We start from the raw sequence: 25,171 nt of genomic DNA on the forward strand, positions 1-25,171 counted from the left end.
CAGGAACATACATTGCCAACACGGATGCCCTAAGTTGTCCTCCACAGCCCACAAGTTTGGTCCCTCTGCCAGTATCTACGAAGCAGATTTAAGCATGGACCCAGAAGGACCCCACATTCACAAAATTGCACCATATGATCCTCAGTGGCAGAATCTGAGGACACCTAATGGATGGCATGAAGCCCTTCCTCACTAAATGACAAGAGCGGAGTGTAGAAGATGGCATTGTCCTGTGGGGAGCCTGAGTAGTCATCTCCCGCCCAGGTTGGAGTCCAATCCTGATGGAATTACACAATGGACATCCTGGAGCATCTAAGGTGAAAATGCTCACCAGGAGCTACATCTAGTTGCCTGGACTCGATATAGACATCAAGGGCTGGATTCTCCGCCGACGGGATTCTCCGTTTTGCTGGCGCCCGGGGGTTTCCCGACGGCGTGGGGCTGCCCCACAATGGGAAACCCCATTGACAGGCCGGCGTAACAGAGAATCCCGCCGGCGAGTCGGGGCAGAAAAGTGGCGTGGCGGAGCGTAGAATCCCGCCCAAAGAATCTGGTGAAGCCATGCTCCTTGTGCCAGGAGAACAAGAAGCTTCTCCCTTCGGCCTCTTTGCACCCATGGGAATGGCCAGACAGACCATGGGTATGGATGCTGGTGAACTTCGCTGGCCTGTTCCTGGGATCAATGTTCTTTATTATGGTCGCGCCCATTCAAAATAGTTACAATTAACGTCTCATGCAACAATAGAAAAACTCCGGCAAAGTTTCTGTACCCACGGCATACCAGAAGTCCTACTATCTGATTATGGTACCTCCTCTACCAGTGGAGAATTTCAGGCATTCATGAAGTCGAGCGGCATTAAACACATTCAAACGGCGCTGTACCATCCACCACCTATTGGTCTGGCTGAACACGGAGTTCAAACATTCAGAAACAGAATGAAGAAACAACTTGCTGGTTTCCTGGATACAAAATTGGCCCAGTTCCTCTTTGATTACAGAACCATGCCGCACACAACAGCGTAAGCTGCACCAGTAAACTTGTTAATGGGACAACGACTGCACACCCTGAAGCTCAGCCTTTTGTTTCCCAACTTGGGGGGGTGGGGGGGGGAAGGTGGAGTCAAAAACAGGAGACCCAAAAAAGAAACTGCAACACCAGAAGTCCCAAAAGGGCCTTCAGAATAGGAGATTGCATCTATGTGCAGACCTTTGGAGGTGGCTCTCAATAGATCCCAGGAGTCATGCTGGAAAAGACTGGTCCAGTTTCTTTCAAACTCAAAGGCCAAGAGAAGGCAGTGAAAAAACACCTGGCTCACCAGAGAAGCAGGGAACCCACTCCAGCAGACATGATTTCAGCAGAGAAAGCATCCCTGATGCCCATTGCGACCACTTTTGGAAAGGGTATTCAACCCAAGGAGGTCCTGAGAGTCGTTCCCTCTGACAATGAAGATTTGGAGTCCGAAATGGAGATGGAGGGGATTGATTCTCTGACGGCGGTCAGCGCTGAAGACGAGCCTCCGACTGTGGCCCTTTGGTGCTCAACAAGGAAGCAGCAACCCCCAGTCCGCTTCTCACCCAACGATCCGGCTCTACCCGTCGCCAACTCAAGCCTTAAACTTCGATGTACAGCTGTGGTTGTATAAGGCTCTGGTCAGAACTCATTTGGAATATTATGGGAAGAAGGCAGGAGAATGTGGATGAGAAACATATCAGCCATGATCTAATGGCGGAACAGACTCGATGTGCCGAATTCTGCTCCTATATCTTATGGGTTCATGGTGCTAAGTGGTGAAAGAGGCCTTATTGCTGTGGAAGTGAGGGGAATGATTTGGACTTGAGGGGGGAGGGATGTGATAACGTTCAAGAGGATCATGTGGGATCTCTGATTGATCTCCCTGTGGTGAGTGGTCAGCTGGGGCTCGTTAGCGGGACCTTTAAATGTATCTCCCAGACACAGAATGGGAGTTCCTAATTGTCCTGGGTTGGGACATTTGTTTTGTGTGCCACTCCATGCCTCCTGGAATTATTACACTGACAACAGATGTTTCTAGAATTCAGAGATCCAGACTGGAGAACTAACCATGTATCATTAAAATCTGTGTCCTATAGTTACCAATCCTTCTGCCAATGGAAACAGTTCTTCCCCAACTACTCTATTAAAACTCACCTTTATCTTCTCTGTTTTAAGGAAAATAATTTAAATTCCTTTTGTTTCATCACATAATTGAGGCAGTATGGTAGCACAGTGGTTAGCACTGTGGCTTCACAGCTCCAGGGTCCCAGGTTTGATTCCCGGCTGGGTCACTGTCTGTGCAGAGTCTGCATGTTCTCCTCGTGTCTGCTCCTGTTTCCTCCGGGTGCTCCGGTTTCCTCCCAGTGGTCCCAAAAGACTGTTGGGTGAATTGGACATTCTGAATTCTCCCTCTGTGACCCGAACAGGCGCCGGAATGTGGTGACTAGGGGCTTTTCATAGTCACTTCATTGCAATGTAAGCCTACTTATGACAATAAAGATTATTATTATTTATTTAATTGAAGTTTCTCATCCTGGTGCAATTCTGGTAAGTCTACTGTGTATCCTCTCTGAAACCTTGACATTTTTCTTAAAATGTGGTGCCGATGTTTAGGGACAATTCTCTAGATGAGGCTTAACCGATTGTAAAGATGCGATTTCAAAGACTTCATTAATGAACATAAAAGGTATGGCTGTAGCTAGCTCCCTAAATATTTCTTTGCCCAGGATCCTTTCACAACATGGATGGATTCTACACTCTGAGCCCCAAAAGGTCGCACAGGCCACGTGACCCTTATGTCATGATATTCAAAGTGAACATCACAGCACATACACACATACATAATGATAGAGCAACGGACCAATTAGCACACATAACAGACAAGAGCATACACAGTACAAAACAAGAAACACAACATTACCTGGGCAGTCCATCAGGAGACGGCACAGGACAAGGACCTCAAAGCCAGGCACTCACACAGTCACCACGTGCTGAGTACCAAGTTTGTTATATAAATAGTTTAAAGGAATAAAACTGCGTTGTACCAATCGCAACCGTGTTGGTTCGTCTGTATCTCAGAGCACCCAACACTTCACCTTACTCTGCTGTATTGCCCTTAAAAGGACAATCACCACACCTATGACTTACAAAGATATAGTATAATTTCCTTGTTTTTCTATGCCTTTATCTATAAAGCCAAAGATCCTGTATGTTAAAAAACATTTTATTAAGGCATTTATGGTTTTATAACAATAAACGGTACAAATACAAATGGAAACATAGTTCAGTGCGTAACACATGATCCTGTATGTTTTTTAACAGCCTTTTCAACTTGTCCTTCCTGCCACGTTTAAAGAATTGGGTATTTGAATCCCCAGGTCTCCCCTTTTTAAAATTACACCTTTAAATTTATATTGCTTTGCTTCATTTTCTTTCCAAAATCCATCACACCATTCTTCTCTGCATCCAATTTCATCCTACGTGGCATCTATTTTCAGATTCTTCTGGCTGACTGAATGGATTAAAACATATTTACTTGGAGGATCAAAAGTCTGACCTGTGAGTATCTTTGCACGTCTTTGAACTGGAACTATCTGTGGAAGTGACTGCGAGGATGGAGGCGAATTATGTAATGTTTCCCTGAAGAAAAAGGCAAAGATCAGGTGACTTATATTTCTGGTAAACACTGCTCAATGGTCAGGTACAGAATTGAAGCAACATTGACACAAAATAGCAGATGGTAACTTGCTAATTATTTGAAGGCAGATGCAAGGCACAGTGACCTGATGCAGAGGTTAAGCTTTTCAGAAGAAAAATCTGCTGGTTCTTTTGTCTGTTTGACTACTTAGTAACCATTTTGAAACAATGTGCACTTAGTTTCAAATCTTCCCCAATTTTGAAGAATGCTTAAAGAAGTATATGTGGGGCAATCAAAAGACTTGCAGACCGTACACAGAGGGGAACTTCTCAATATACCAACTGAATAGATGTCGTTAATAATTTTCAATATGATGCTCTTACAAATCATCAGCACAGAAGTGCTCTCTGCACCTCTCCCATCAGCTAGGATTTTACTTAACATGCAGATAGGAGGCCAGTTATGCAGGGAGATTAGCACTAGATTATTTTTGGCTTAAATGTGAAGAGTAATCTCTTGTGACCAATCAGCATGCAATTGTCGACATGGTGCCAGTTTGGCACTTTTACACATGCCTACCATTTGTACAATCAATATTTGTCTGAGCAGTTTGAGGATCTCATGCGTTCAAAAGAGAATCTAACCTAATTATAATTGCAGGCAGGATAGGAGCCCACTTACTTTCAAATTGCACTTTTCTTGGCAGTCAGGAAGAGTAAGGTTGTTCACTTTTGCAGGTTCTTCATTGGACTGATTGAAGAGTACAGAAAATGCAACATACAATCTATGTATTTGTAGCTGGAACTGTGCCATGACAAGCATTTTTTCTTTAAATTAAGAGAAAATAAAAAATCAATTATACTTATGATATACATTTGAAATTCAGTTTTTTTCACATGTTGTAACACAAAATTATTTATGAGAAAATGTTTCAAGTATGTTTTCAATCTAACATGAAGTAATTGTCACTTCTGTAGACTGGCCGATGTAAATGATAAATTACAGAACATCTGTGGGAGGAAACCGGAGCACCCGGAGGAAACCCATGAAGACATGGGGAGAACGTGCAGACTCCGCACAGACAGTGACCCAAGCCGGGAATCGAACCTGGGACCCTGGAGCTGTGAAGCAACTGTGCTAACCACTGTGCTACCGTGCTGCTACTTATAATGAATAACCAATTTCTTTACAACTCACATATGGATTCCTCTGTGGTCACAATATTATACATGATGGTGGAGACACAAAAATTAACTTTCAACCCATTTACCTTGCCACCCAGTGCATTTCTGAAGGTAACACAGTGAGTTTCTGTGTTTAGGAGGAAGTGTTGTTGCACCCTCACAGTGCGTAGGAGATCAGGTCATTTTAAAAATTAATTAAAGGGATGTGAGTGTCACTGGTGAGGCCAGCATTTATTTATTTAAAAAAAAAAACATTTTAGAATACCCAATTACTATTTTTCCAATTAAGGGGCAATTTAGCATGTCAAATCCACCTACCCTGCACATCTTTTGGGTTGTGGGAGTGAAACCCATGCAGATACAGGGAGAACATGCAATCTCCACACGGACAGTGACCCAGGGCCGGGGTTCAAACCCGGGTCCTCAGCGCCGCAGTAGGCCAGCAATTATTGTCCATCGCTAATTGCCCTTGAGATGGTGGCGGTGAGCTGCCTTCTTGAATCTCTCCAGTCCCTCAGATGTAAGGGGCGGAAAGGTGGCAAAGTGCTTAGCACTGCTGCCTCACTGCACCAGGGACCCGGGTTCAATTCTGGCCTTGGATGACTGTGCGGAGTTTGCACATTCTCCCTGTGTCTGCATGTGTTTCCTCCAGGTCCTCCGGTTTCCTCCCACTGTCCAAAGATGTTAGGTAAATTGGCCATGCTAAATAGCCCTTTAGTGTCCAGGGATGTACAGGTTAGATTACATGGATAGGACCAGAGTGGGGCTTGGGACGATGCTCTTTCAGAGAGTCGGTGCAGACTCGATGGGCCAAATGACTTCCTTCTGCACTGTAGGTTTCTATGATTCTGAAGTGGTAGGGAGGGAATTCCAAGATTTTGACCCAGTGACAGTGAAGGAACAGCGATATATTTCCAAGCCAACATTGTGAATGGCTTGGAGAGGAACGTCCAGTGGCGGTGTTCCAATAAATCTGTTGCCCTTGTCCTTTAAATGGTAGTGTTCATGGATTTGAAAGGTGCTGACCATAGATTCTTGGCGAGTCCCTGCAGTGCATCTTACACACTGCTGCTACTGTGTGTTGCGGTGGAGGGAATGAATGTTTAAGGAAGGGGTGCCAATCAAGTGAACTGCTGTGTGCTGGATGCTGTCGAGCTTCTTGAGTGTTGTTGGAGCTGCACTCATCCAGGCACGTGGAGAGTTTTCCATCACACTCCTCCCTTGTGCTTTGTAGATGGTGGACAAACTTTGGGGGGGGGGGGGGGTCAAGAATTAAGCTACTTGTCACAGGATTACTGGTCTCTGACCTGTTCCTGTAGCCATAGTATTTATACATCTAGTCCAGTTGAATAAACCCCCAGGATACTGAAAGTGGGGAATTCAGTGATGGTAATGCCATTGAATGTCATGTGCTGATGGTTAGATTCTCTCTTGTTTGGTTTGGTCATTGCCAGGGACTTATGTGTTACAAATGTTACCTGCCTTGTTAGCCCAAACCTGGACATTGTCCGGGTCTTGCTCTATTTCAACATGGACTTCTTCAGTGTCTGAGAAGTCTCAAATGGTGTTGAACATTGTGTAATCAGCAGTGAATATCCCCACTTCTGACCTTATTATGTAAGGAAGGTCATTGGTGAAGCAGCTGAAGATGGCCAGGCCTAGGACCTGTCCATACACAGGCTAATGGGTTTGGGGACTGTGGTCGCTGTGCCTCTGACTCTTCAACATGACAGACAATGCACAAAGCCCTCATGCTCACCGACAGTGACAAGAGGACATCAACACAACCAGCATCACAATGATCATGCCCAGTAGCATTCTCCTGTACTTCATCCAATCCGAGACTTTTGTTGCAGAACCTATCTGTGACTTTGCCCGCCAATGATCTGATAAATGAACCATACTTTATATCTGTGCTGGCTGCAACCCACTGGCACTTAATGACTCATGATGTGCTAACCCCAACTCTGTACTCAGCTCCAAGGTGCATGCAAAGGCAATATCTAAGCTGGTGACCACAAGTGTCAGATGAAGCAAGGGGGTGTCTGTGCTCTACTGTTTTTCTCTTTTTCCTCCTCCTCCTGCAACTGAGCAATTGGAAGCTCCTGGGTGTCTGAAAGCAGGAACTCAGAAGAGGAATGTTGTTTTGAGAGAAGAGGGGAGGCAGTAGAAAGTGAAAGGCCCAAGCTTACAACATCAGGGGAGATGGATGTTCAGAAGGGGCATGAAGTAGGAACATGCCATTAATGTCAATGTTTTCAGCAATGCCAGACACCACAGAGAAACATCTCCTCTATAGGGCACAGGAGATGGGAGCATCCTTGTCCCCCTTCAGTTTCTGCTCTGCTCCCTTCTATTGGGTGTTACCTTGTCAAGCAAGAGAGATGGCAGAATGTCAGCTATGTGGAACACTGTTTTTGGGTGATGTGCCTGCCATAGCTATATGTAGAGCTTATGTGAGGTGCATGCAAGACTAGTAGCATTGGTAGGTGTGTGTGGGTGAGGTGGAGGATCAATGCAAAATGCAAGGCATGAGTCCTGTTTGCACCAGACAGATGCTGGGTAGGTCATGTGAGTGTGATGCCTAAGAAGCTGATGGTGTGGTGGGTAGGCAATGTCACGTCACAGTGCCTCCAATGATGTGGAATGCCCATATGTAAAGTAATTATATAGCTTGTGTCACTGCTCCCAGGTTCTCAGGTTCAGATAACAGGAATTGATGTTCCTGGCAACCTGTTCCCACTCCAATCTAAATGTAGACTCTTGAGGGACTCTTGCCCCCCCCCCCATGGGATCATGACAAGAAAGGACTATCCTGTCCACCTCCACACTACTTTTGTGTCCTTCCTCTGTCTTGTTATATATTCAATTGTCCTTGTTTAGAAATGCAAAAATAGTATTCAGCTGCAGTCTCCTGTCATTCAGTTCAGCTCCCTTTGAAGCGGGACAGGCTGCCTTTAAGAATAAAAGGCTGGCTCCACCACATGCTATTCATTGGAACTGAAGACCATAAGACATAGGAGCAGAAGTAGGCTATTTGGCCTATTGAGCCTGCTCTGGCATTCATTGAGATTATGGCTGATATGATGTGATAATCCTCAACTCCACTTTCCTGCCTTATCCACGTAACCCTTGATTCCCTTACTTATTAAAATCTGTGTATCTCAGCACTCTATCTCTACAGCCCTCTGTGGTAAAGAATTCCACAAATTCAATACGCTCGAAGAAGATATTCCTCCTGATTTCATAGAATTTACAGTGCAGAAGGAGGCCATTCGGCCCATCGAGTCTGCACCAGCTCTTGGAAAGAGCGCCCTACCCAAGATCAACACCTCCACCCTATCCCCATAACCCAGTAAACCCCACCCAACACTAAGGGCAATTTTGGACACGAAGGGCAATTTACCATGGCCAATCCACCTAACCTGCACATCTTTGGACTGTGGGAGGAAACCGGAGCACCCGGAGGAAACCCACGCACACACAGGGAGGATGTGCAGACTCCGCACAGACAGAGACCCAAGCCGGAATCGAACCTGGGACCCTGGCGCTGTGAAGCAATTGTGCTATCCACAATGCTACCGTGCTGCCCTGTCTTAAATGTCTGTCTTAAATGGGCAACCTCTTTCTCTGAGAATATGCCTTCTGGTCCTCTCACAAGGGGAAACAACCTCTGAGCATCTACCCTGTCAAGCTCCCTGAGAATCCGATATGTCTCAATAAGGTCGTCTCGCATTCTTCTAAACTCCAATGAGTACATGCCCAATCTACTCAACCTCTCCTCATAAGAAAATCCCTCTTTGCCCAGGATCAACCCAGCCAACCTAGTTTCTCTGAACTCCCTCCAATACCAGTATATGTTTCCTTAAGTAAGGGGACCAGGCCTGTTCACAACATTCCAGGTGTGGTCTAATTCGTGCATTATATAATTTCAGCAAAATTTCCTTATTGTTCTACTCCATTCCCTTTGAAATAAAGGCCAACATTCCATTTGCCGTCGCAATTACTTGCTGAACTTGCATGCTGGCTTTTTGTGATTTATGCACGAGAACTCCCAAAAACCTCTGTTCTGCAATTTTCTGCAATCTTTCTCCATTTAAATAATATCAACTCCTTTATTTTTCTTACCAAAGCACATGACTTCACATTCTCCTACATTATATTCCGTCTGCCAAGTTTTTGCCCACTTACTTAGCATGTCTGTATTCCTCTGCAGACTTTTCATGTCCTCATTACAACTTGCCTTCCCACCTATTTTTGTGTCATCTGCAAACCTGGCACTTCTCTCATCCAAGTCATTAATGTATATTGTAAATATTGTGGCCCCAACACTGATCCCTGTGGCACTCCACTAGTTGTATGTTGCCATCCCATCTTCTATAAATTAGCCAATCCTCTATCCATGCTAATGTGTTACCCCCAACACCATGGGCTCTTATCTTATTAAGTAGTCTTTTGTGTGTTACCTTATCAACTGCTTTTTGGAAATCCAAATATATCACATCTATTGGTTCCCCTTTATCTATCATGCTTGTTATCACCTCAAAGAAATCTAAGAAATTTGTCAGGTATGATTTCCCCTTCATGAAGCTGTGCTGATTCTGCTTGGTTATATTATATATTTCTAAATGCTTTGCTCTCACATCCTTTATAATGATGACAGATGTCAAGCTAACTGGCCAATATTATTTTGGCTCCCTGCCTTCTTGAATAGGGAGGTTACATTGGCAGTTTTTCAATCTTCCAGGACTTCTGCAGAATTTAAGGATGCTTGGAAGATTACTGCCAGTGCATTCACTATCTCTGCAGCTACTTCCTTTAATATCCTGGGATGTAACTCATCAGCTCCAGGGGACATTTCTGCTTTTAGCCCCATTAGTTTCCCTGGTACCTTTTCTTTAATAACAGTTATTGTATTTATTTTCTCTCCCCCCCCACCCTTTTGTCGCTTAATTATTTTGTATTTTTGGAATGTTATTAGTGTCTTCTACCTTAAAGAGTGACATACAGTATTTTTTAAATTTCTCTGCCATTTCCTGGTTCCTGTCAGCACACCAATCCTCAGGCCCCTGCCGAACGCAGAATCAACCAGCATTACAGGAGCTGCTTGACCTAACACTAGTAACAGATAAATCAGCTGGCAGTACCAAATTTACATGCAGCCCACCTTTAGCAGAGCTGGTACAGACGGGCCAAATTGTGACCCCCATGCCTGAAAAATGAGCAGCCTGATCATTAATATGGAGTGTTATAAGACCAGACTTCCTATGGATTATTTGGGTCAAAGTGCTATTTACAATAAATGGGCAGTTTTGTACTGTAATCCTGTCCCAATTTGGATTTGTACTCAGACTGGTCGGATTCATTTCCCGCAGGATCAGCAGCTGCAAACTGAAGAAGCTTTCAATACACCAGTCCCCGGCGAATTCACGCCAAAAAATAAACAAGATTTTAAAAATATTGTTTGGTCGAAAATATTTGATTTTCTTGTGACCAAACACCGCCCCCCCCCCCCCCCCCCCCCCCCCGCACTGTGACACATTGTAAATCAATCCTGAATGTCAAATCCCACGTCTCATCTCCATTTTTTATTTATCTATCCTTTTTTAACATTTTCAAAAAAAAATTCTAATTTAGGGGCAATTCAGCGTGGCCAGCCCGGTACATCTGTGAGCTGTAGGGGTGAGGCCCATGGAGACACGGGGAGAATGTGCAAACTCCACACGGACTGTGACCCGGGCCGGGATCGAGCCCAGGTCCTCAGCACCGTGAAGCAGCAGTGCTAACCAATGTGCCATTGTGCCACTCCTTATTTATCATTCCCTCTTGTTCACCAGCACTACTGCAAATACTGTTAAGTCACCGAGTGAAATGATTCTTTTCATAGAATCCCTACAATGCAGAAGGAGGCCATTCAACCCATTAAGTCTGTACCGGCCTTTGGAAAGAGCACCCCCTCAAGCCAACACCTCCACCCTTCCCCTGTAAGCCAGTAACCCCACCTAACCTTTTTGACACTAAGGGGTAATTTAGCATGGCCACTCCACCTAACCTGCACATCTTTGGACTGTGGGAGGAAACCGGAGCACCCGAAGGAAACCCACGCAGACATGGGGAGAAAGTGCAAACTCCACACAGTCACCCGAGGCTGGAATTAAACCCGGGACCTGGAGCTGTGAGGCAGCTGTGCTAACCGCTGTGCCACCGTGCCGTTTACTGAACCTTCAAATGAACCTGAAACGGTTCCCCTCTTTAGCGTTCGGAGGTACAGATGGTGGAAGCAGGTATGTGTGTGACGCTTAAGTGGCATCTTGACAAATACATGAATGATGGAAATAGAGGGATGCGGACCCTGGAAGTGTAGAAGGTTTTAGGCTAGACAGGCAGCATTGTCGGCACAGGCTTGGAGGGCCGAAGGGCCTGTTCCTGTTTTCTTTGTTCTTTGTTCTTTGTATTTTTGTTCTCTGCAGCTTTGCAGATGCCTAGGTAAAAATGTTAAAGAATTATAGTCTAGTTACGGATATCTTTTAATACGCACACAAAAATAGTTGGTTTAGTATCATTAGATTTAAACCTTTCATGTCAAATGCAAATTTTAATTGCATGTGTCGGTGAGCCTGATTTAATAACGTCAGGGCATGATTTTCATTTCTGTATCACCCAGCTTACACTTTAAAACAGGGCAATAACAGAACAAAAATAGCATGGATAATGAAGTTGCCAGCTCACTACCACATTGTTACCGCCATTCCAGTTTTTCAAGTTGACCATAAACTAATTAGTCAGAAATATTGCCATAACAGATGGGAGCCTAATTAATATATGCTAATCAGGATCAAATGGCATAATTATGATTACCGTTCTATTTTCAACTCTGCCTGAATTGCTATTGCCAGTTCCTGTCCCACCCACAAGTCATGGACGCTACAATTTGGGAGTCAGCCATTTTCTGTGGTATTTAATGAGATTTTTAGCTGCTCTCAGAATTATGAAAAGGACTGTAGAAATTCTAGTGAGATATTTTGCCTCCATTGGATAGTGGGTTTTTACTACTTAGGTGTAGTAGTAGGGTCTGGCACTTACAGGTTAATGTGGGACATGAGTATAGTATCACCCACAGAGTGTTGTAAGAAGGCACAGAGTCTGAGCCAGGGTCAGTCTGGAGATGGACAGAGCTGTGTGAAGACCTCGGATGGAGTCAGCTTCATACCTGTAACCTCTACTGATCATATGTATATAGTTGTTAACAAAGCCTGACACTGAATATACTCAAGACTACGAACCTACTTCCTGGCGTCTGAAGCTGGATTCTTCATTAGGAGGCTTCAAAATCTGTGTAGCTGTTGTTGAATGTTCTGGACTCTTAAGGGGCTTCTATTATTGCACTTGTTTCTTCAAAGGATGTCCTCCTTGGGATTCCTCTCTGGCAAGAAAAGGATAGGGATAGTAAAGATGCTAACAGGGCTGTAACTCAAGAAAGCAGAAATAGGAGCCCTTACCTTCCCAACAGAGATTACAGGCCCAAACAACATCCCCCTACTTCTCAGAGGTGCATTACTAAAGAAGGGTTTGTTTGTTGAGGGAGGGTGTCAGACTTCTGTAGTTTCCTGCAAAAGAAATCTGCAACAAGCAGACCAACCTGCACAGCATGACCAGCTGCTGTCAAGCTCACTTTTCCTCTGGCTGCAACAGGTTCTGGCGTTTTGTTCCCTGTGTGGTAGGTAACATGTGCTCCTCAATCCTTGGTTAATGATGAGGTCTTCTGAATCTCAATGAAGACTCGAACACGCCCAGTCGTAACAAAAGGTTAATTGAATAACTATAACAATAATTGCATGAGTTCTTTACTTTAACTGATACTAGTGCTAAGGCTAACAAGATCTAACTGCAGTAACTATACGTAACTCCATTAGCCACCTGAACTAAGTAGGCATGGTCCGGGTCCTCTGATGCCATGCCGCTCGTGACGTCAAGCGCAGGGCTCGTTTGCGCTTGCGCAATCTGAGTTTCCTTTACTGTGCGCTCTTTTCGCAACTGCGCATGCGCGGCTTCTTGCGCATGCGCAGAACACTGTTTCACCAGTTTGCGTCTTTTAGGGTAGTGCGCATGTGCGTACTGGCCGGAATGCTCTCGCTCAAGATGGCTGCCAACCAAAAAGTGCTGTTGCATCGAGTGAGATTCTGCCTCTGCCTCGTGGTGAGTATTCGCGCCATTTTTACGGATTTTATTTTCTAGATAATGATTCTGTCTTTGTAAAGACTCTAAGTATTGATTTTGTTTTTGTTCATAAGCAAGGCATTTCTGTATCGCGATTTCTAATGTTAAATACTTTTATTGTGAAAATTCTTCCCTCAAATTGTTTTCAGATAGTCCATAAATTAATTGATCCAACATCATAGCATCTCTGAAATCAGCATAATTACAGCCTTGTTCTAGTACCTGGAGGTCTGTAATAAAATCAGTGAAGGGCTCACCGTTTCTCTAACATCTATGCCAAAAGATGAATCTTTCCAGCATCTCACCCGACTGACTTTTATAGTGTTCTTCAAATTTTGTGATAATCCCTTTAAATTTAGTTTTGTCTTCACCTTCCAAGAAATTAAAGGGGTTATAGATCTCTATAGCTTCATGTTCTGCTCTTCTGAGTAGTATTGCTATTTTCCTTTCTTCAGAAACCGTGTTTAAATTATTAGCTGCCACATATACTTGGAACTTTTGTATAAACATTTTCCAGTTATTACTTAAGTTACCGTCAGTTTTCAGCTGCATTGATACTTGAACGTGGTCCATCGAATCGTTTAGTTGTGGAGAATCCATCTGCTGCGAAGTCTTCCACAGTCGAATATCCAGTCTGAATTTTCTTCTCTTTTTTTGTCTAACCTAATCTAACTAGTTCTGTTAAAGTCAACCCACCTGGTACCATGTTTTGTTACCTGTGTGGTAGGTAACATGTGCTACTCAATCCTTGGTTAATGATGAGGTCTTCTGAATCTCGATGAAGAAGACTCAAACTCGTCCATAGTAACACAAGGCTTATTGAGTAACTATAACAATAATTGCATGAGTTCTTTACTTTAACTTTGATTATCATAGAATTTACAATGAGGAAGGAGGCCATTTGGCCCATCGTGTCTGCACCAGCTCTTGGAAAGAGCACCCTACCCAAGGTCAACACCTCCACCCTATCCCCATAACCCAGTAACCCCACCCAACACTAAGGGCAATTTTGGACACGAAGGGCAATTTATCATGGCCAATCCACCTAACCTGCACATCTTTGGACTGTGGGAGGAAACCGGAGCACCCGGAGGAAACCCACGCACACACGGGGAGGACGTGCAGACTCCGCACAGACAGTGACCCAAGCCGGAATCGAACCTGGGACCCTGGAGCTGTGAAGCAATTGTGCTATCCACAATGCTACCGTGCTGCCCATTTTTTCAGGCCTCGGCATGGAACACCACACCGAGGCCACATCCCGATCTCTCGATCCCCCACCGTGGCCTCCGGAGCCTTCCAACACCCCAACTTACCAATTAAGGGGTCTTCGAGCTCCCCCACACCTCATAAGGGCAGGGCATCCCCGGGCCCGATCCCTGGCATGGGTAACCTGGCACATGGACAACTTGCATTGACAGCCTGGCACTGGCAGGGTGCCACTACCAGAGTGCCAGGCTGGCAGTCCCAAGGTGCCCGGGAGGCATCAGGAGTGTCAGGGTGCCACCCTGCCCAGAGCCCACCTGGGGGCCTCCGTTCGCCTGGGACCCCTCTCAGTTCTATTCCACCTGTCCCATGTTTGTGGAAACCAGTGTTAAACGGCGCCAGAGCAGGGTCTCTGAGGTGATACTAGTGATAAGGTTAACAAGATCTAACTGCAGTAACTATACGTAACTCCACTAGCCATCCGAACTAATCTGATACTGCCCTGGTCACAGTGCACGCAGGAGAGAGGGAGAGACACAATGTGGTTGCTTTTTATACCCCTGTTGGTCCGGCCCTCTAGTGATCATGTGGTGCTACTGATTACACATTAACCCCTTATGTACATGCACATACAGAGATCACCACACTGGCAAGAACTATTAGTAACATCAGTCTGTCTTTCATCCATGCTTGCTCTAAGCAAGTGACTAATTCCCTGTGTTTTTTTACGTTCTCAGGATCTGGACATTGCTGGCAAAGTGAACATTTATCCCTAATTGCCTTTGAGAAGGTGATGGTGAGCCATTTTCTTGAACCGCTGCAGTCCATGTAGTGTAGGTACCTCTACAATGCTGTTAGGGTGGAAATTTGGTTCTTGATCTCGTGTCAGTGAAGGCGATATAGTTCCAGGTCAGGGTGGTAGGTGGCTTGGAGGGGAACTTGCAGATGTTCATGTTACCATGGATCTGCTGCGCTTGTCCGTCTAGGTGGTGTTACGGTACCAGACCAGACTCCCACTTTATATTAGGAAACCGGATGAGAAACCCCAACAATTTTACAATTTGTAAATTGTGAGGAAAGGATACTTCCCCCTGAGGAGTGAAGCCGCTGACAAATAAGGATCTTTTATATTAATTTTATTATTATTAACACAGGATTAACCCCATTGACATCCAAGGAATAAACAGTTTTTCATTTAATAATTAAACAGTTCTTCAAAAATAAAGGAAGGTCTTTGAGCTTACTTTCCCATATACTTAAAAAATTCAAATTAAACAAAATCCACACAACCAAGCTAAAAGCCACGTATAAAATAAAGTTAACACCTAATGGCTTACAGATTTATTCACAAAGTCCTTGGAGAGAAGCTTTCAGAAGTCAGTCTGAGAAACACAACCCTTTCCTCAGAACCCAGGGCAGAACTGTGAAATGAAACTAAAAACACACACAGGGCAGGGCTGAAAACTAAACTAAAAACAGAGCCAGTCCCTCCCATGAATGACATCACAGCCTGCCTACCTGTTAACCCCTTAATCAGGTTTAGCAGACATAATAATCTGGATACCTTAACCTAAACTATTTTAATAACATTGCTGCAACAGACATATAACACAGTATATATAAACATTTCCTACATTCAATGTAGTGGCCGATGTTTCGGGTTTGAAAGGTACTGTCGAAGGAACCTTGGTGAGTTCCTGCAGTACAGCTTGTATACACTACACACTTCTGCTGCTGTGCTATGGTTGCGGAGGGAGGGAAGGTTCATTTTTTTAAATATTTTTATTCAACTATTTTCATTTCATACATATTACAAAGACTAAACAACACAACCAATCAAAATAACCACCGCCTCAATTCCACACACCATCCCCCCCAAACCCTTGCCCCACTCCTCCAAAAAACCTAACCCCTTCCCCCGTATCCCCTTATCCCCACCTGCCTTTAGCAACTGATGATGAGCGGCTCTTCGAAATACAAAGTAAATGGCTGCCACCTTCTGTAAAACCCCTCAATTGCTTCCCTCACGGTGTACATGACTTTGTAGAGGTATAGGAATTTCATCAGAAATTCCCAGCACTGACCATTGCCACACTAGCCACACTGAGGCACTGGGTGGAGTAGCTGACCTCCAACTCATCAGCAATCGCCTCCAGGCAGTCAGCGAGGTGAAAGCCAGGATATTGGTCCTCGCACACATCTGCAGCCCGGCGAGTCTGACACCCTAACTATGGCCACCAAGGGACAGGGCTCCTGTTCAATTTTCAGAATCACCGACATGGTGCTAAAGAAGGAAACCCGCAAGCTTGGGACACAACCAGAACATATGCACATGATTGGCCGGACCCCCTGCACAGCGCTCGCACTTGTCCTCCACCCCTACAAAGAACCGACTCATCCTGGGCCTAGTCAGGTGAGCAATATACACCACTTCAAGTTGTATTAAGCCAAGCCTTGCACACGATGACGTGGTGTTCACCCTCTGCAGGGCCTCACTCCATACCTCATCATCCAATACCAGCCTAGACTCCTCCTCACACTTGGCCTTAACCCCACTCTACCAATACAGAATCCTCCAACATAATCCGTCCATAGATATCAGAAGTGTTTCCTTCATCTGACCCTGCGAGTAGGGAATGCCAGGAAGATCTGTTTTGTAAAATTGTGATCTATCAAATATATGAACAAGTCAGATCGCGAAGGCCCAAACCAGTAGTTCGCAGACTCCATGATAACGTGCTCTGTATCAGATTGCTATATTACCACACGAGACTCAATGAAAGATTCCTGTTTGGACAAGTCAAACTGTTTGGCGGATTCCTTCGTGAAGTATTAAGGACCAAACACAACACTACCCACCAACCTCATATAGTTCAACTTATGGAGCCGGGCCACCTGAACCCTGATGGAGTCTGCTAACTACTCCTCTGGAACTTGCACCTAGCACTGACCATTCACATGTATGTCTTAATACCCTCTCCATTTTCTTCTGAAGGTGGCCGGTTGTGTCTCCCCTCAGATGCCTAAATTTGGAGCCAACCAACTGGAATGGCAGTTTAATTCCCCTCCCCTGGGGAGCACTCCGTTTTTTCCAGGTTTAATTTATACCGTGAAAAAGAGGCTAAAGCGCCTCAGCAGCCCCATTATGTCGCCCATGGTGTGAATTGGGTCAGTTACATACTTAGTAAGAGATCATCGGCATACAGGGCACCAAATGCTCCACTCCTCTCCTCATTATCCCCTTCACCTATCTGAAGCTCTTGAGGTGATGGGCAAAGGCTCTATTGCCAATGCAAACAAGAGGGAGGATATGGGGCACCCCTCCCTCGTTCCCCTGTTTAATTGGAAATGCCCCAAGCTCATGTCATTTGTGTGGACACTGGCTTTCGGAGTTTTGTAAAACAATCAAACTCGAGACACAAACTTGGGCCCTACCACAAACTTTTCCATTACCACAAACAAATGCCCCATTCTTCCCTGCCAAAAGCATTCTCGGCATCGAATGCAACAATTACCTCCTGTCCCGGCCCTTCCAACAACGGCAGCACCACTTTTAACAACTGCCGCACATTTGACGGTAATTGCCGGCCTTTCACAAAATATGTCTGATCCTCCTCAATAACCTGAGGGAGACACTGGGCCAGCCTTAGTGCTAACAACCTGGCCAAGATCTTAGCATCTGCGTTCAATCAAGAAATAGGACGGCATGACCAAACTCCACCGGGTCCTTATCCTTCTTTACCAGAAGTGAAATTGACGCTTGCATCAGGATCTCAGACCCCTTGTTACCGAATCCTCAAACATTTCCACTAATAATGGTACCAACTGTCCTGCAAGCCTGTTATAAAATTCCACTGGACACTATCACCGCCAATAGTGGCTCATTTGCCCATGACCTCGGCCGGGGCATTCGGTGGGCCCTGTCCAGCTCGGGGGGTGGGGGGGCATCTGTTCCTCCACCCATCAACTTTGCAAACATATCAGCGAAGTACTCAGTCGGCTTGGACCCTCTGACCTGTCCGGCAACCCCATAATCCTCAGGTTCTGCCTCCTCGATCTGTTCTCCAGATCCTCAGCTCAGCCCTCAGGCCCTTATTCCTTTCCTTCACTACCAGCTGCTCAGCTTCCAATGAGGCTAACTGGTCACTGTGTTGCGACAAAGCCTCCTCCACCCCTTTCAGCACCTCTCTATGCTCCCGCACTGTCTCCAAGATCTTTCCCAGGCTCAGTGTGTCTTCGACCGACTTCTCGAAGGTCTCCATCACCTCCCTCCCTTGCCTCTAAAATGCTTGCCGAATTATCTCTCCAACTTGGCTGCTATTACCTCCGTCAGCTCATCAACTATAATAGGCACGGCCCCACCCAATGAGCTTGCATCCGCCATCTTTTCTCCCAACAGGCTTCACACCTTCCCCGTCTCCTCTGAAGGGCTGCCACTCATACCCTACTTTCCAATGTTCTTTTTTGTGGTCTTTGACATCCTCTCACAAAGAACTATTAGATGTGCCAGGCCTGTCCACAAATATCCCCCAGGAACCAGGCTAAAACGGCTGATAAACGGCAACTCCCTCTACATGCTGACATTGAAGTCCCGGAATGAATGTTTAAGTTGCTGGAAGGGGTGCCAATTCAAGTGGATTGCTTTGTCCTGGACATTATCAAACTTATTGAATGTTGTTGGAGCTGCACTCATCCATCCAAATGGAGAGTATCCCAGTATCCCATCATGTTCCTGACTTATGCCTTGTAGATAGTGGACAGGCTTTGGAAAGTCAGAAGACGAGTTACTTGCTTCACAATTCCCGATCCTCATAGCCCATCATTTATGTAGCTGGTACAGTTCAGTTTTTGTCGATGGTCACCCCAGCAATTTTAAATAATGGGTTTTCAGCATTGAGTGATGACTTTAAGTTTTCAAGTGGTTAAGTTGTTGGTCATTCATGACATTTGTTTGGCGCTATTATTACTCGCCATTTATCAGCGCAAGCCTAAATGTTGTCCAATCTTTCTGCACATGGACCTGAATTATTTCGGTATTTGAGGAGTTGAGAATAGTGAGAAACATTGTGCGTCAGTGAACATCTCTTTTTCTGACCTTATGATGGAGCGTTAAATCCAGTGATGAAGCAGCTGAAGATGGTTGGGTCTAGTACACTACCCTGAGGAATTCCTGCAATGATGTCCTGGGACTGTGGTGATTGGCCTCCAACAACCAGAATCATCTTATTTGTGCTAGGTATGACACCACCCAGTGGAGACTTTTGCCCCTTATTCCCACTGATTTAAATTTTGCCAAAGATCCCTGATGTCAGTCAGTAAAATGTTACCTACATGTCAAGGGCAGTCATTCTCACCTCCTGGTGTGAGCTCAATCCGTTTATCCATGTTCGGTCCAAAGCTGTAATGAGGTCAGGAGCTGAGTGGCCCGAGTGGAACCCAACCTGAGCATCAGTGTTGCAACCAATAAATTCATCGGTTTCCTGATGGATAACTGGAAGATGTGGGACAGATGTATGAATTTTGCACCGATTCTAGTCTGGGTTTCATTGGCTGTACCTGTGGACTTCTTTACTAGACCCCATCTCAATCACACATCATAAGAATCTCCACCAACTGTAATATCTTGAACGATTGCGACCACCAGGAAGGTTAATGAATAAACGGATTATTAAGGTAAATAACTGTTTACAGAGAGTGAGATAAAGGCTACCATACTCCACGACTCCAAACTCCGAATTAACAGTAAAATCCGTGCTCAGCCACAGGATTCGCACACTCCGACCCGATTGGTTCTATTGGTCACATGACCTTCCGAGGACTCGCTCCCCCTTAAAAGGGCACTCTATCGCATTCCTCCCCATTTTTGAAGTGCCTGATTAGCACATTGCAGCAGCAACGGCACTATTTACAATGTTATTCGACTGATCGATCTCAGCACAGTCCCTCAGAAGGTAAGTCGGTCCAGGGACTTCCTAATCTTTTGGGAGTTCATGAGCGGCTGCTCGAGATAACTTGAGTTTGAACCTCAATGGGTTGACTCTCAGCTCCTGAAGGTGCGATTGTGCAGATAATTTCCTCAGTTTCCCATGGAACATTATTAGACTCTACATTGGGGTAGTTTGCTGCATCATTACTTCCATCTGTAGCAATATCACTGCAGGCAGCCTAGGGGTGGGCAGCCCCATAGGTTTAGTGTGTAATTCTCTCCTTTCTAAATTGTTCAGCTGTTTCTTCACCCTTTTATCTTGCACATCTAACTCATACGACACTGGACCTTTTCTCGCCACGAACGTTCCAAGGATCCAATTTAGACCAGCACCAAAATTCTTTGCATCATTAACCTCAAAGGTTCTCTCAGTTTTTCTGGAGTCATGGGGCGGGATTCTCCCTTCTGGGGACTAAGTCCCCACGCCAGCCGGAAAACGGGTGAGAATCACTCCAGACTCTTTCCTCGAAGGTCCAGGGTGATTCTCCGTTTTCCAGGGGGCTGGCAGAGCCCCGGCATGCGTCCTGCAGCCCTGGCTGCCGGCGGGGCCCTGCTAGCCAGACCATGCGGCCACGCATGCGCACGACGGCCGCAAGCAGGTTCATGCATGGGCGTGGCGGCCCACCTCGGCGTGGGCGCCGCCGACATGGTGGAGCCACACAGCAGGCCCGCGCGGAGGAAAGTAGGTCCCTCCCAGATCACGATTCCCGCGTGGAGGGTCGGAGAATCCCGTCCCCGATGTCTCTTCTGTGCCTTCTGTTTTACCTCTACCCTCCCCACCAATAATAGTTGTCATAGAATTTACAATGCAGAACGAGCCCGTTCGGCCCATTGAGTCTGGACTGGCCCTTGGAAAGAGCACCCCACTTAAGCCCACACCTCCACTCTATCCCCGTAACCCCACCTAATCCTTTTTGGACACTAAGGGCAATTTAGCATGGCCAATTCACCTAACCTGCACATCTTTGGAATGTGGGAGGAAACCGGAGCACTAGTAGGAAACCCACGCAGACACGGGGAGAACATGCAGACTCTACACAGACAGTGACCCAAGCCATAAGATCATAAGACATAGGAGGAGAATTAGGCCACTTGGCCCATCAAGTCTGCTCCGCCATTCAATCATGGCTGATATTTTTCTCATCCCCATTCTCCTGCCTTCTCCCCATAACCCCTGATCCCTTATTAATCAAGAACCTATCTATCTCTGTCTTAAAGACACTCAGTGAATTGGCCTCCCCAGCCTTCTGTGGCAAAAAGTTCCACAGATTCACCACCCTCTGGCTGAAACAATTCCTCCTAATCTCCGTTTTAAAGGATCGTCCCTTTAATCTGAGATGGTGTCCTCTGGTTCTAGTTTTTCTTCCAAGTGGAAACATCCTCTCCACGTCCACTCTATCCAGGCCTCGCAGTATCTTGTACATTTCAATAAGATCCCCTCTCATCCTTCTAAACTCCGAGTACAGACCCAGAGTCCTCAAACGTTCCTCATATGACAAGTTCTTCATTCCAGGGATCATTCTTGTGAATCTCCTCTGGACCCTTTCCAAGGCCAGCACATCCTTCCTTAGATTTGGGGCCCAAAACTGCTCACAATACTCCAAATGGTGTCTGACCAGAGCCTTATACAGCCTCAGAAGTACATCCCTTGTCTTGTATTCTAGCCCTCTTGACATAAATACTAACATTGCATTTGCCTTCCTAACTGCCAACTAAACCTGCACATTAACCTTAAGAGAATCGTAAACTCCCAAGTCCCTTTGTGCTTCTGATTTCCGAAGCATTTCCCCATTTAGAAAATAGTCTATGTCTAAATTCCTCATTCCAAAGTGCATAACCTCACATTTTTCCACATTGTATTTCATTTGCCACTTCATTGCCCACTCTCCTAGCTTGTCCAAGCCCTTCTGCAGCCCCCTTACTTCCTCAATACTACCTGTCCCACTACAGATCTTTGTATCATCTGCAAACTTAGCAACAGTGCCTTCAGTACCTTCTTCCAGATCATTAATGTATATTGTAAAAAGTTGTGGTCCCAGCACCGACCCCGGAGGCACACCACTAGTCACTGGCTGCCATCCTGAAAAAGACCCCTTTATCCCCACTCTCTGCCTTCTGTCAGTCAGCCAATCCTCTATCCATGCCAGGATCTTACACTTAACACCATGGGCTTTTAACTTATTTAACAGTCACCTATGTGGCACCTTGTCAAAGGCCTTCTGGAAATCTAAATAAATCATGTCCAATGATTCTCCTTTGTCTAACTTCCTTGTTACCTTCTCAAAGAACTCTAACAGATTTGTCAGACACGACCTCCATGTGACAAAGCCGTGCTGACTCAGTCCTATTTTACCATGCACTTCCAAGTGCTTCACGATCTCATCTTTAATAACAGACTCTAAAATCTTACCATTGACCGAAGTCAGGCTAACCAGCCTAAAATTTCCCATCTTCTGCCTCCCTCCCTTCTTAAACAGTGGTGTTACATTAGCCACCTTCCAGTCCTCTGGGACCCTTCCTGCCTCCAGTGATTCTTGAAAGATCATCACCAATGCCTCCACAATTTCCTCAGCTATCTCTTTTAGGACCCTGGGGAGTAGTCCATCCGGTCCAGGTGACTTATCCACCTTCAGACCTTTCAATTTCCCCAGAACATTCTCCTTAGCAATGGTCACTGTTGTAGAGTGGGCAGCACGGTGGTGCAGTGGGTAGCACTGCTGCCTCACGGCGCTGAGGTCTCAGGTTCGATCCCGACTCTGGGTCACTGTCCGTGTGGAGTTTGCACATTCTCCTCGTGTTTGCATGGGTTCCGCCCCCACAACCCAAAGATGTGCAGGTTAGGTGGACTGGCCACGCTAAATTGCCCCTTTAAAAAAAAAGTAGTGGTCACTGCACTCACCTCTGCCCCCTGGTTCTCCTGGAGTTCTGGCCGGGAATCGAACCTGGGAACCTGGAGCTGTGAAGCAACAGTGCTAACCACTGTGCTACCGTGCCATCCCATATTCAGAAATATTAGAGCCAACCATGTTCTAATGTGTCTACCCCTTAGCAACTTGGTGGGTGTAGCACCTGTGGTGACATGAGGTGCTATTCTATAGGGGAATAGGAAACAGACAAGTCTGGTGCGTAGAGAGGCTGATGAATGTTTCTTCATGGTGGCTTTGAATGTTTGGACAGTTATCTCAGTCAGTCCATTGGAAGCGGGGTGAAAGGGAGCAGTTCAAATTTGTTGAACACTGTTAGTTCTCTTGAAATGTTGGAACTCTTCATCAGTAAACGCAGTCCCATTTTCTGAGACCAGCACTTTGGGCAAACTATGGGTGGCGAATGTCTGTCGCAATTTTTCTGCAGTTGCTGATGAAGTCATGCACTTCATTTTGCATATGTCCAACCACTATGATGAGCAAGGATATGGAGCCATTTGGAGTGGTAAATAAATCCTAGGCCTGATACAGAATTGGAGACTTTAAATCAAACCACAGACAGTTCTGAAGAGAATTCAAACAGACAAATTTAAATATACTGGACAGAGACAGACAAGTCAGGAAATCAGAGATAAATGGCTCCATTCAGATAGATTGATTGTTGTGGATTGCGCAGATGCAGTCAGACTTTCTGACACTTTGATTTCCCGCCATAACCTTATATGGGATAAGATTACGTGCAAAATCAATATGTACTCATACCTATGGCTGACCTGGACATTCCCAAGGGTGCATTAAGGCTGCAAACGGCAAACTTTGCAACATTTGACCTGGCCACATTGTTTGACCAGATTCTCTCTGTCGATATGTATTACAGGTCACCACACATAACTCCATGCAAGCATTTTCATCTTTATCAATTAAGTATGGGCACAGTGTAGCTCTTGCAATAATAGTTGTCGAGCAGGAGTGGGAACGACCACCCATGCTCCTCAGACCTCATAATAATACGCCATTTTCACAACTCGTCTTTTCTTATCTGAAAGGGTAGCAAATAATCAAAACAACTATCATGATGCCAGCCGTGGAGGACCATGAGCGCAATTGAACGGGAAAAAAAAGAGTCCACTTTTGGGCACGTTTAGTGGCACCCACTATTCACTTTGCCCTTTTTTGGCCTCGGTGAGGAACGCCCTGTCAAGGCCACACTTTAGTCATTTCCTGCACTAACGAGCTAATGTCACGAGACCTCTCAAGCATCTCAAATCTCGCGAGAGGCCTCGGGCACGGTAAAATCAGTCGGTAAATCCCGCCCTCTGCGTTTGACTCGAGATAATATGGAATCTTTTTGTGTCCAAAACCTACCCAATCACGCCAATGTAAGACGTTTTAGTTGCTGTGATATGAAGAGTCTAAAGTTCTGTTCCTTTTTCACAAACACACATTTATTTCCTTCCAACAGCCTTTGCACAAAACTCTCACTATACATCACCTGACAGAGGCCTCCTGAAGCCCCTTTACATATCAGTGTCAATTAATGGACACTTAACATAAATGAGACAACTAATTGCAATGTCTCTTAACCCATTACTTAACAGTCTCCCCTTCCTTGGAGAAAAAAAATTAGGTGAAAACAAAATTTCAAGAAACTCAAAAACACACACATGGTGCGTCATTCTCCGACCCCTCGCCGGGTCGGAGAATCGCCGGGGGCTGGCGTGAATCCCGCCCCCGCCGGTTGCCGAAGTCTCCGGCACCGGAGATTCGGTGGGGGCGGGAATCGTGCCGGTTGGCGGCCCCCCCCGCTCGATTCTCCGGCCCGAATGGGCCGAAGTCCCGGCGATAAATTGCCTGTCCCGCCGACGTAAATTAAAGCACCTATTTACCGGCGGGACAAGGTGGCGCGGGCGGGCTCCGGGGTCCTGGGGGGGGGCGCGGGGCGATCTGACCCCGGGGGGTGCCCCCACGGTGGCCTGGCCCGCGATCAGGGCCCACCGATCCGCG

Source organism: Scyliorhinus torazame, chromosome 4 (assembly GCF_047496885.1).
Source record: "Scyliorhinus torazame isolate Kashiwa2021f chromosome 4, sScyTor2.1, whole genome shotgun sequence".
In the NCBI taxonomy this organism is placed as follows: domain Eukaryota; kingdom Metazoa; phylum Chordata; class Chondrichthyes; order Carcharhiniformes; family Scyliorhinidae; genus Scyliorhinus; species Scyliorhinus torazame.